General features: G+C 41.1%; 1 long non-coding RNA gene across 1 annotated transcript; it reads right to left on the bottom strand.

The window, feature by feature from the left end:
* Window positions 1-760: 760 nt before the first annotated feature.
* Window positions 761-13,122, bottom strand: LOC114066749. Its single transcript, XR_003573237.1, has 3 exons — window positions 12,924-13,122; window positions 2,079-2,084; window positions 761-772 (listed from the first exon to the last, which is right to left on the bottom strand). It is a non-coding gene; the product is annotated as an uncharacterized LOC114066749 (long non-coding RNA).
* Between the last annotated feature and the right edge of the window lie 331 nt (window positions 13,123-13,453).

Below are 13,453 nucleotides of genomic sequence, written 5' to 3'. Positions count from 1 at the left end.
TTACAACACTTGTAGAAAAATAAGAAAACCATGCTTCACAGCTGCTTATGCTTCAGCTCAAAGGCTGTGTTTCCAGCAGCAAGACAACTCTTTGAGTGCTTGCCAGGCTTTTTTAGCCAGGTTCTGGTTATTGTAAGGCCTTTACCTTGACCTTCTACAAACAGATCTCCAATTACAGGCAATCATGTCCATATGCATCCATTTTTCTTACTGTAATTCTGTTAAGAATTCTTTCCCATTCAAGCTTTTCCCTATAGGTATCCTGAAATTCATGAAACAGATGCACAAAGCACCAAATTTAGATCTCCCAAGGAATACCAGTTATCTCTAGTTTCAGAAATCTTGATGTCCTTTGGGAATGGCTAGACAGAGCCATCTCCTGGCTAGACAGGAAACAGAACTTCTGTAAGTACACACCTTAACACCAAGTTATTCATCCATTGCAAGAGAAACCTTGTGTGCAGACGCAAGAGTTGGTTTCAAAGGATTGTCTTCGTATCTGCATACTATAGTTCCTCAAAACAACCAATCAGTAACTACACAGATGATGGAGAATAACCCATCCTGTTAGCTATTAGGTTTTTGGAGAGTATAGATGTGAAGTTAAAAGCAACTCTGGAGCGAAAACCCCAAGCCCTAAACCTCTCCTGCTGGCTTAAAAAATACCGATACAGCAGTAAAGCTTTATTCATTTGTGTGTAGTAGAAGTCCCAGAAGAATATCCAGGAGACAAATTGCACACAAACTTGGTCAGTCTGTGTGCAAAGGCATCCTACCCCACAACTCTATCTGATTTCCTTAGGCATAACTAAACTCAGTACCTTGACTTTACATGATCAATTGGTAAAAACAAGTAATAGTTATGTTTTGTGGATCTTTTTCAGGCTATGCTATTAAGTTAACATGACCAAAGCTATAAGTTATTTTAATTACATGCTGTCTCAAAGAAACTGAGATAAAAAGGCCAAAAAATAACTTAATTGGGTGTTGACAAGTTTAACTCTATTTAAGTTTCTAAGGATCTCATGTTGTGGATTTTCTTTTAAAAAAATCATAGAACATCCTGTTGGTAATGACCCCCAAGGATCATCAAGTCCAACTCAGAGTAATAGTATTCTTAAGACAGCATTCAGTCATTTGCTTCAGTAGATTTCAAAGCTGTAATTAGTGCTTCTTCAACAGAATTCACTATGAGAACAATTTCTAAAACCACCTCTCTGCACAACTACAACCCATATGTGAGAGTTATTTTCCTGATTTTACCAACCGAGAAGAAAGATGTCAGCATGGCAAACAAGTCTTCTTCAGTACTTAAGTTTATCTCTAGATTCCTTGTTAAACCAACACTCAGGACAGCTAACAGATGTGAAAGGTTACAAATAAATGAGTGGATTTTGTTCAATTAACTGTCTTTGTTGTTAGTTTTTCTCCCACCTACAAAAAAGGTCTTTGCATCTCTTCTGAATGGTTGCTAACACTGACCTGCCTTTAAAGACACAGAGTACAAACACTACACACACCTTAGGGCAGGTAGGGAAAGATGCCACAATCACTAGGCTAAACCCTGGCAGCATCATGAAATACAGTGAAATAAAGAATTTGCCATGACAGTGAGAGCAATCTGTCATCAGTATTTTCTCCAGACTATGGGTGCTAGCAGTAAGTAACTGCAGCCCTTCAAATCAAAGTTCTTTTATATTGCACTATGCAAGCCCGCTACTCAGAGAAATGAGAGCCTTTTAGATCCTAGTTTTAATTACAGCTGAGCAACTATCCTGTTCCCTTCTCAGAGGCAGATGAAGCTCAGAAGTCTCTTAAATTATACTTCTCAGCCACCACCAGGACAATCTACTGTCCGTATTATCACTTTCAAAAGATCTGTGTATTAACCCTTGAAATGGAAATTCAGCTTTCTCTGTGAAATCCTCATGAGTCAATCTTGATACATAAGTTCTTTAAGAAACAGACATGTATCAGAACACAGGGTTTCTTAATTCCTACTTTTCCTGCATTCTACCACTTGTATGACAGCAGGAACAGGCACAGCCATCAGCAACAGGAATGGCGTGTGGCTCCACTCCAGCCTTGGCACCATTTCAAAGTGGATCACATACACCAGGATTTGGGATCTTGGGATAGAGCAGTGCATGCCCAAGGTCAACAAAGGGAAGCAGGGCACTCTGGTTCTGCCCTAAGGCTGCTGTCCCCCTCCTACAAGGGTGCATGAGCAACAGCTAGATCATTGGAAGCATTTCACGTAGGCAGTTTGGCAAGTCACAGATGTCACTTTTAAGCAACACAGACATTATTCATAGCCAGTCCCCGCTTGCTATCTACAGACCAGATTGGAAACAAGGTTGGCTAAAATGAAAGGAAAAAAGAGCCAGACAATTTGTTCTCTCAGAGCTCCAGCCATTCATTCCTGGGCACGGAAAGTGGGAAAGACTCCGACAGCCAGGACCCCTACTTCAGCACAATAGCTGATAGAAGTCAAGAATACAGCAAGGTAATGCATTATTAGCCAAGTGCTGTAGAAATCTCAGCAACTAGAATCTGAGTTTGCTTTTTACTGCAGCTGGAGAATCTGACAACTTAATTTTCCAGTCCTTGCTTGCTCTCTTTTTTCTAATAATTTTTTTTAAACATCCAGTCTTTCTACACAGTGTAACAGCAGAAGATTTCATGCAGCAGTCCAATGGGCCATGTGAAGATGCATCACCTGTTTTGCATATTCTTAGCTGCATTAATAAATCTGATGTCTTTTTTTTTTTCTTCTTAAGATCTGTATTTACAAGAATACACAGGAAAACTTGAACACAGTAAGAACAGCACAGATTGCTGGCAATAAAGAGCTTCAACATCAGTTCATCACATAACTATAGGTATCACCTCAAATGAACTTATTGCTATACATTATATTCTTGGCTTCTTTGCTAAAGCATGGTGTGGCCTACTTATTACACAGCTGCAATCAGGATCTCCCTTCCCTAGGAGCAGGATATAATGAAGTAACAATTTTGGCAAGTACTTCATAGCCACAACTTGCCTAAATCAAGCTTAATCACTCTTTAGTTCAAACATTTATGAAGTTTATCATCACCAGTTTTTGAGACTCACAATAATGTACTTCAATCAAGAAATCTTAGGAGAGACTGGTTTCATCCCCTTCCCCCTTCAAACCCAGTCTAAAGCCCTCTCAGTCAGCCCTGCCAACTCATGGGCTACAAACCTTTTGCCAGCGCTAGAGAGATGATGCCCATCTGCCTCAGCAGGCCTGGTTCCGTAAAAATTGCCCCATGATCAAATAAAACAAAATTCCACTGATGGCACCAGCCCTTAAGCCACTTATTGGTAACATGGGTTTTCCTGTTCCTTCCATCATTCATCCCTGCTACTGAAGGAATTGAACAGAACACCATCTGCTCTCCTGTCCCATCAACAATCGACTCAGAGCCTTGAAGTCCTTTTTAACTGCACTGGTATTCAGCCCTCTTGTCAACTTCATCACTGCCAACCTGGACAACCAGCACTCAGTAATAATGAGAGAGCTGAATTAGTTCTTGGAGTCTCCTGGTAATATCCCTTATTCAAGCCCCAGGGAGGTAGTAGAGTTCCCTGTGGCATGGCTCTGGGCAGCATACAGGGCACTCAGTTCCCCTCAAAAGGGAGTAACCTCCTACAACCACCCTTGTTTTCTTCTTAACACCTGATGTCATGATCTGTCTGATAGACAGAGTGCAACTGGGAGACTGTCCAGATTTTTTTCTCTAGTGTCATCTGCCTACCCTCTAGATCCAGGACCTCACACCTATTCTGTAAGGGCACCTGGGAAGGTGATTGAGGTTGAGAGGGGACTCTTCCACCTCCCTGAGCAGGGACTCACTTTCATTACCCCCCATCCAGAAGGTTCTCCTCCTTCTGCCCAATGGCAAGAGTGACAGGACATATCTGTCTCCTGCTGAGCTTCTCTCAGGCTTGGAAGACTAAAACTCCACCAGTCTATTTTTCTTTCACTCTCCCTAACACTCCTCAGTCTTTTCACTTCTTCCTTAAGCTCTGCCACTAGACAGAGCAGATCATTCACCTGTTCACACTGCTCACAGGTGTGTTTTGCACTGTCCTGCGGTACTAACACCAGACTCAGACACAGCTGTGTCTTTCTTGGGAGGGTTCTGTCTGGGCCACCACACTCCTGCTGGCAGCAGCAGTGATGGCTTTTGGTCGTTTGTAAACCACTGCTGGATCTAGTCAAGTTGGAGAAGAAAAAGAAAAACCCCAAAACTAAAACCACCATATCCACACCCAACACACAACCAGAGGCAGGAGAGTGGCTGTGCCCTTCCTGCACAAACTGCCACACCACATTCCCCTTTGCCCTCCGTGTCACTCACGCTCCCTGGAGCCCTTTAAATCTCCCGCAGATGGTCCTGGCAACGTCCTTAATAGGGGCCCTTTGCTTGCCTAATTGGCTGCCAAGACCTGCCGGGTCCGGGTGGGGCTGCTGATCAGGTGTCCTTGGGCTCGGGAACTTCCCTGCGCTGCTTGAATTTACAGCTTTAAACCCCGGGCTTACCTTGGGTGCCGCTACTGCCTCTGCTGCTTCTGCCGTCGATTTACTCTCAGAGCACTTTTAAATAGCCTTTAATGTTGTTTAGCATTTCGCTTCCTCAAGGAACTAATCTCTGACAAAACCAAAACTCAGTACTTGGTAAACCTTAATGAGGAAGCAACAGACAATTTGGCACAGCACTGCTCTACAAGCCCTCAGATGTGGGACTTCTGAAGTCCTCATTAAGAGCACGGTAGTGAACACACAGTATGAATGCATTAAACAGGTTTGTTTTGTGTTTTTTTTTTTCTTGTTTTTCTGCTTTTGTACAACGATGTATACAAGCAACTGTTTACAAACATCAGATCTGAGTTTGCATTTCTGGGTACAATGCAGATCAAACAATCAAATAAGAACAGAAGACATAAGAGATATTTACAAATCCATACAGTACAATTACACTGAAGAGAATTAGCAGTCAAGATCTAGCAAGTTCCAGAAATTTTTAAAGGTTGACAATTATTGTAAAGCATTCTTGAATCTCTTACCACTGCTGTCCTTATCTGCAATAAGAGCATTATGGCATTGAAGTCTTTTCCTGGCACTTAAAACCAAAACTAAACCAAACCAAATCAAACAAAGCAAAACAACCCCACATCAAGACACCAACCAAAAAACCACAAACCAAAATAAGTTATAGTACCCTAGAAAAAGACCCAGAAGATTGAGTGGTAAACTATAAACCAAACACAATTAGCTACATACAAATGTTTGTTTGCTTGTTTTTATTTGGAATTAATTCCATCTCACAGCCTATCACACAACAACAAAAACAAAAGGCACTAGGGACAAACCTTCTCACATTTTATCTACAGGAAAAATGTTTTTTAAAAGTCTGTCATATAGGAAACCTCAGCTTTTGTAATTACTTCCCCATCCAAGACCTAGGGATATATTCTTTTTTCCCCCAGAGCATGTATTCTTTACCTACCATTTGGATTTAGACCTATGATTCTATCCCTGTTTTTAACTGAAACCTTGTCAACTCACCCTACACTCCATCACCTCTGCTGGAGAGGGGCAATAAGTTTTGGCAAAGAGGCCAGGGGTGACAGCCGTGCTGATGAGGAAATGGTAGGCAAAGAGTTTCAATCCCTAATAGTCTTTGCACCACCAGAAGCATTTCCAACTATTTTGGTGGGTGCCACCATTTCTGAGGAACATTTCACTATTAGTGAAGTCATAAAAGTGAGTCTTGTAAATAGACCTGAAGAAGAGAAGTAGGTGTAACTGAAGAACAAGACAAAGCAAGATGCACAAGAACTGCGTAACTGGGGACCTCTAAGACACAATTGAAACCCACTTATGGTTGGAATAATGCATGGACTCTGCCTTCTTCCTCCATGCAGATGACAGTCACTGTGCCAGCACTGCCACTCAGCTGATTGCATAGTGGAACTGCGGAGGAATTTATTCAAGCAAAAAGCTAACCCTAGCAAAAGAAAAAGAGAAATGAAGTGAAATTTCCTGTTGATTTGATTTTTTTAAACCAGTTCACCATGAGGTTAGACAAACAGGAATGCCACTACAAAGGGAGAGGTAGATCACAGCAGCATTTATCTGAACAGCGCTCTAAGCCAGTGGAACCAAGCCCTCTGTGACCACTTTTCCCTTTGCTGTTTTCAAGCTATTATTGCTGTATCCATGTTGAGTGATTCCACTTGCATATTCAGAGTGATACCCTGAACCTCTCTGTTATTTTGCATTTGCACATTGGTGTAGGCGAGGAAGAACATGAGACAGGTTTACTGGGGGTAGGAATTAGCTGTTTGTATTAATAAAGAGTACCAGAGGCCTAAAGTATAATATATGAACTTCTATGGCTGAAGTATCTGAATACTTACTCTATACAGACAGAACTGAAAAGCAATTAACTACTTACAGAAAGAATAAAAAGTTTTACTTACCTATATAGAACACTGTAAACTGATGGAACAGTAATAGACTCTGACATGCTAGACAGTAACACAAAAAAACCAAAACAAAACATGGCAACAAAAAATCCTCCAAACCCAACCAAAAAAAGCATCAATGCAGACAGAACAGTGCAGAACAGGTCCTTGGAAGGACACGCTTTCTCTGCATGGCCAAATTACCTACCAGTGCCACCAGCACTCTCTGGCAATAGATAGGCCTGTTATGCTCACACATAAGCAGTTCCCTCTCCATCTTCAGATGCCCAGAAAAGCAATAGGAATCAAATTACAGTCTCCACGATAATCCCCACTCAAAGCCAATTTCCACCAAATTGCTGTAGGTATCTCAGGGCATCCAAAACATCTGAGTTGTTCTTTAAAGCATAACTATGCCCTAATCAAACTTCCCCTTTACTATCAAATTACCTGGAAGGAATCCACACTCATAAAAATTTTCTCTGAAAGGTACAAACACGCAACTTCAGCTACTTGCAAGGAAGCATACTGCAAATATGCTGAATATGAAAACCAAACCAAACTCGGAGGTTCAAGTTGAGCTGCAAGATTGCTACTCATCCAGAATGACCAGTTTCTCAACCTTATTTCATACCATGTAGATTTAGAAGATGACAATCTTTATTGCCTTTTATTTATTTATTCCTCTGGAAGTACTCTAAACTGGTACTCACAAGAAGTTGTTTCTGAAGAATTTTATGATCTTGTAAACGTTTTGAGAGCAAACCCCTGACCATTCATGAATGTAGGTCTTCTGTCCTACATAATGACCAAGTTGCTTCAGCATGACAAAACTCAATTGCTCATCACTTACAGTATGTCTCTAAACCCCAACATGAAGTCTATATTTCACGATTACTGCCTCTAAATTAGTATTTTAGATGCTACTTTCAAAAGTAAAGCAACTTAGCGTCTACTTAAATCTTAATCCCCTTCTAACAGCACTGGAAGATATTGTTACTCAGGTGCCACTTGGTCAACCATGCAACCAGCTACTTTAGCAACCAGGCGCCTAAGAATGAAGGAAGTCAGACAAACAGGTCAGCATACTCTCATAACTGATCATGATGCCGTACTGCACCCACAAAGCGCAACTGGACACACAAGGAAAGAAACCGGGATTCTTCTATTATCCCTATTCTTCTGGTGGGAACAAACACATGATTTACTAAAGGCATTCTAACGTATGAAGATACAATTCATAGAAACACTGGCTTATTTATTAAGAGACCTGCTTGCATGCTGCACAAATCCACATGCTGCATTGATACAGGGTGGTCTGAATTCAGTTGATTGTGCTCTGAGAGAAGATTAGATCAGCTCACCTCCAGAGGTTGTTTCCAAACAGCATGGTTCTACAAAAGCACCTGTAATTTCTCCTGTGGGTAACACAGGGAGTAACTGTGCCAGCTCTCACATAAGATTTGTATTGGGTTTGACCTGACACAAATAAATGTGAACGTTAAAGTAAACCTAAGGGTCCAAAACTCAGTTCTCCAGTGATCCATGGGTATGAAGACTGATGTTTTACAGCTGTCATCAAACTCTCCCATCCAGTGTGGCGACTGCTTTAGCTCAGTGAGCACACTCTTGAAATGCTCCAGCACTGTCATCCTCCATTAAACATTTTTGAGCATGATGTCTACTGTATTTGCTTTTCTAAGCAAACTGCTAGGTGGTAGAGATGTACACACTGCTCAGACAACAACTTTGGTTCCTGACAAGTACAACACCCTGGTTAAGTTATCCACTAAAGAACTTCCACTCAGGTCAGAGCTATCCTGCCATTTTATTACCAGCTGTATTGGGTCACTGTAAGCTTGCTTCTATTCAAATGAAAGAAAGAACTGTTTGAAAAATATATATAGTAATTGTTTTATCTTCTCTATCTCTCCAGATTGTTTACCTCTCGCGTTCTTGGCATTCCCTTGAGTACCATTTTCCTTCTGTGTTCACCAGTGTAATCACCAAGGACTCAAGTCACTGAGTGGAAGAAGAGTAGACCTGAGTATGGACCAAGATAACCAATAGTAGGAAAGAATGCATGCAATACTTTAAATGGAAATGAGACTCATTACATAATAAGTTTATTTTTTTAAGTGTCCCCCTGACAGACTCTACTGATCAGAAAAAATATAACTGGGAAAAAATGCACATTCACACTTGACATTCTTCAATTTTTTCTTTTTAATCAAAGTACAGATGGAAAAATGTGCTATTGATGGAACAAAAGTAGTCAATACTTGCCAGATGTCACTCTATTCCAATAATTTAAGGTGTTCCACAGGAACAGTGCAGCAACATTTTATTGAACAAAACAAAAGCAAGTCAGATGAACAGATACAGCTTAAGTATCAATTATAAACTGAGTACAAACACTTCAAGAACAACAATGGATTTTTTAAAGGTGACATTTTTTGCCTTATTTGTGTACAGAATTGCCTTAATGAAACATCAGCTTAGACTTAAGAAATTGCAAGTTGGACATGGCACAGAGGATGGCCTTTTCCAGTGTTTTAGATCTGCATTTTGTTTTACAACCTAGGTTCCCTGCTGATACTACATACTTCTGTGAAGCATTTTCTTCAGATGCTGCGCAGACACAACATATGCTTTTGGGCTTTACAGAAGAAGCTCACTAGGTCCATCAAATGGATTCAGTCCTACCCTTCCCCCCAAAAAAAGAAAGCCAACTAGTGGCACCAGAGCTATATGTTCTACAGAAAGGGACAGGAGATATTTTAGGTTTTCATTTAAAAAAATGGTTTTATGACGCAAAAAGGTGATCTATGAAGAAAGCAATTAGCAGTAGTCACTGATGTAATGTCAGCCTTTCAGTGAACTTAGTTGAACTTCCAGAACAAACAAAAACACCCTGTTCTTGTTTCTCAATGTATTTTGTCTTATTTCAAGAAATGTCTTCAATATTTAGTTCAAGTTCAGTGAGGGGCAAGAGCTGTCTACATTTAAAAGATACTTTTTAAGACTGAAGCAACACTGCGAGTTTTAATTACTTTGCTAGGCTTTCCTGGAGCTAAAAAGCCCGTCAAATCTTAGCTTGCTCTAGTCACAGCATAAACACTGAATTATGGAATATCAACTTCAGACTGTTGCCTGTGATGTCAATGTTTTGTATTCCTGTACTAGTCTTTGCATGCCAGAGTACAGACAGCATGCTATCGTCAAGTTGAAAGTGTTACCTACTCAATAGAAGCTTCCTAAAACTTATGCTAGAAGACTTAAACAAAAATCCCACAGGACCACAGCTTGTCATCCCCTAAAGGCCTGTGTCATGATCCCAGATATGATGAGAATGTGATAAGGAAAGAATTTTAAAAACACGAAAGATCATGTACAGGAAGCAGCTTCAGGGTTATGCCTTATCAACCCAATCTACTTCTAGCTTTATAATTAATAAGAAATGGTCAGTCAGACAAAACATTGTTAGTACGTGCTGTAAGACTTACACATTCCAAGTTCCACGTAAAAGTATTTCCACTTTTAAATGCAAAGTATATTGGTTAAGAAACCTTAGTCATTACAAGAAAAAAAACTGTTCAAAAAGTAAGGGCCAGTTCCATTTCTCCCTTGTTCTAAAGGTCTCTACTGACAGATAAATAATCACTGAAGGGTAAATTTCCAGCTATTTGTAATTCACGCTTTTCTGGTGTAAAATATGGGTAACTTTGATCCTTGAAGTCAATTTCTTGCACAGGTTGCTGAAGACCAAGATGATCACAGGCATTACATGCTTAATCTTGAAGTGTTTCAGCTGCAGCTGATATTCAAAGGACTGGCATGCAGATGCTACTATGCTGTTTCTATTACCTCATCACACTTGAAAAAGTTATTTTTTTGTAAACTTATCATTCAGACTGTGTGTTTTCTGATGAAAAATGGAAGCTAATGCAACAACATACAAAAATTTGGGGCTTGGTTTCCTTTTTAAAAGTAGTACTGCAGCACTGAGGACTTTTTATATGGCAATTTTCATGCCTCATGATTGCACGATAAAACTAGCACCAGGGCTGAGCAATGCTTCACTCAAAGAAAGCTGTTGTTTAGGAGACCTTCCACTCTCTGGAAGCTCATAGGAATCAACCATTTTAACTTTTCAGTTGCTTAACAAGGAGTTGCCAGACTGTGCACATCTGTACATATTCCACACCAGTTAAGTCCTGCTGATTTGGAGATGTACCTTTAAGAGTCTCTCATTAGACGTTGACTTTAAACCCATTTTAACACCTTATATAAGAGGTTCTGCACCACATGTCTAACTCCCTGTCTCCCAATGGCCAAGCTATATAACAGCAAGCAATGTAATTTCACAGGAGTTCTTGCTTCCACTTTCTTGTATTGTGCTTTTGACCAGTCAAGAGACAACTGATAACATACCCTGTTCAAACGCAGTAGAGGATGAGGACAGCAATAAAAGAAACCTCACAGAATGCCCAGGAACCGCTTCATTTTTTTTGCCATATGAGAGAGTGGAACATTATGTTCCCATCAGCACCTTACTGCTACAACAAACTGAAAAGCAGGCATTAACATTATATAGGGACTACTAGATATGCACAATTAAAAACTGACATTTTTGTGCAATTATAGCTTCTTAAGGGAGAAAAGACAGTAGCATCACATAGAAACAGCTGTATTTAGAATCTGCATATAAATTGAATAAATCAGCAAAAAACAACTGTGAGGAAAGAACACAGAAGAAAAAGACAGGAGGAGGACAGAAAAATTCCTTGAGGAGGTTAAACTGCTGCCACACAAATACACTGCTAAATCCAAGTGCTTGTGTGCCATGTGGGAGAATGCTAATTGTTCACAGGTATCAGAGCTGAAGGTCTTGGATGAATACCAGGAAGCAGTGTTGAGAAAGTCCATTGTACAATTAAGAAGGGAGAGGAGTCGCTGAACGAGGCACTTTCATTTAAGCCCATCCTGCTAGATCCTTACCCAGTTATTTACCACTGAGGGTTTCCTTTCCCAAGCTTGAAATCAAGGAACATCCCCTCCAGAAAAAAAAAAATACAACCAAACAAAAAGACCAAAACCACTCCCGAAAGAATGTGTTTTTTTGGTTTTGTTTTGTTTTTTTTTTCCTGTAGGAAGAAGGGTACAAAAGGAGACAAATCTTATTTGGTATAGGACTAATCAGTATTTGTAAAACATTTAAAAAAAAATAATAAAAAAAGGCTTCTGTTCTATTTTTGAATGGTTATAATACCTGCCACCCAGGTGATTCATTATTAGCATCTCTGCCTCACAGCCCTATCAGAAAGTCTACAAAACTACTAACATTTTTCATGTTAACAGGATAATGCTTACAAGAATTTAGCTAAAAACTCTCAAACCACATGCCTAAAATTCTGAAAAACCATCACCTTATTTTTAAACAATATTTTGGTCAAGTTGGCCAGATGCCCAAATTCTACAGGGCCAACAATTCCTCCCCATTTATTTTCTGCAGAAAATTGTGAATGCTGAGTGTTCCGCTCATTCTGCAGTTAGACTAGTTTAATGCCTGTGGAGGAGCTTACCATGCAGCTCAGGGTGAAGCTCTTGAAGGCTTTGATCTCCAAATCTGGCTGCAGACTGTCACCCTTTCAAGTTTGCCAGGTGAGTCACATCCCTCCCTATTTGACAGTCACTCTGCATCCACCGAAAGATATGGACACTGCTGTTTAAAGGCACAACCCACCTGAAGTCTCAGAAACGTCCTTAGGTGCCCCTTCTCCTTCCAAGGCCATTAGAGGGAAGCAGTGGCAGTCACAGCCTGCATCCCAAGCAGGATTACTCTGCAAGCCTGAATTTAGCACCTGCCTATCCTTCCTTGAAAAGGAGAACCAAGTTACTGACCCCAGATGGCCTCCTCACAATTATTAACAAAACATGTTTCTCTTTCAGTGTCAGGCAGGACTATCTCGCTCCTGTATCTTTGGGACAGGCTCACTTCTGGGCAAAAGCTCCCCAGGAATGAGGGTGATAAGGAAGCGCTCCTTTGGCTATTCAGCAGAGCCCGTTTCTTCCTCGCTCTGCTGCCTCTGGGCCTGGTTAAACTAGTTTGGGCAGCTTACCAGGGCCCTAGAGAACCACATCAAAGTGCATGGACTTCTCCTGTTGTCTTCCGTGTTTGTGGAGTGGCTGTGAGAAGGCTCCTGCCTCCACCTACGTACTGGGACCACTTGCACCCTCACAGAGCTGCCACCACAACAGGCAACACACACACTTGCCTGTCCAGGGTCTTCTGGAGTGGAGAAGAGTCCATAGTCACCAACATGGAATGCCATAGCCTGCCAGGCTCTTGCCCTACCCTCTGGCCAGCTGGGGCAACCAGAGGCCAAGGGCTACATTCTACCTCACTTCTCTAGCTCTACTTCTACTGACAGAAAAAATGAAGCAAGATGTCCCCCTAAAAGATGAACACCTACACAGATCTTTGAGTAGACAGGTTGGGACCTTTCAGCTTGTTCCCTTTTCCTTTGGATTTCAGTGTAATTTGGAACAGTGGCAAATTAACAGAGACCAAGCATGTAGAGGAACAGAAAAAAATTCCTGTGTTGTTTGGGGTTTTGTTTGTTTGGGGGTTTTTTGTTGTCTGTTTTGTTTAGGGTGGTTTTTTTTGCATTGGCAGGTTGTCATCTGTCCTTCAAGTCCGTTTAATTTCACTCATTTAAAGCAGGGTGATGGTAAATTGAGAGGAATGAAAAGGCAGACTTTGCTCTGCTCTTGGTGCCACTGCAAATCCGTCGCTGAAATAATTTTAGCCTTGAAAACACGGCCAGGCAGAAGTGTTCCGAGAGCCACAAGCGCACTGCGAAAAGCACGAGCGTTGTCCTTCCCCCGCGCCCGGCCGTGCTCCGTTTAACATCAGCTCTCCCAGGGCTGATCCCGATCCCGGTCCCGG

This window comes from Empidonax traillii, unplaced genomic scaffold (genome assembly GCF_003031625.1).
Source record: "Empidonax traillii isolate 1590-97213 ecotype Southwest subspecies unplaced genomic scaffold, ASM303162v1 scaffold806:size288228, whole genome shotgun sequence".
In the NCBI taxonomy this organism is placed as follows: Eukaryota; Metazoa; Chordata; class Aves; order Passeriformes; family Tyrannidae; genus Empidonax; species Empidonax traillii.
The sequence above is the reverse complement of the archived record's forward strand: the minus strand, read 5'-3'. Positions and strand labels throughout refer to the sequence as shown.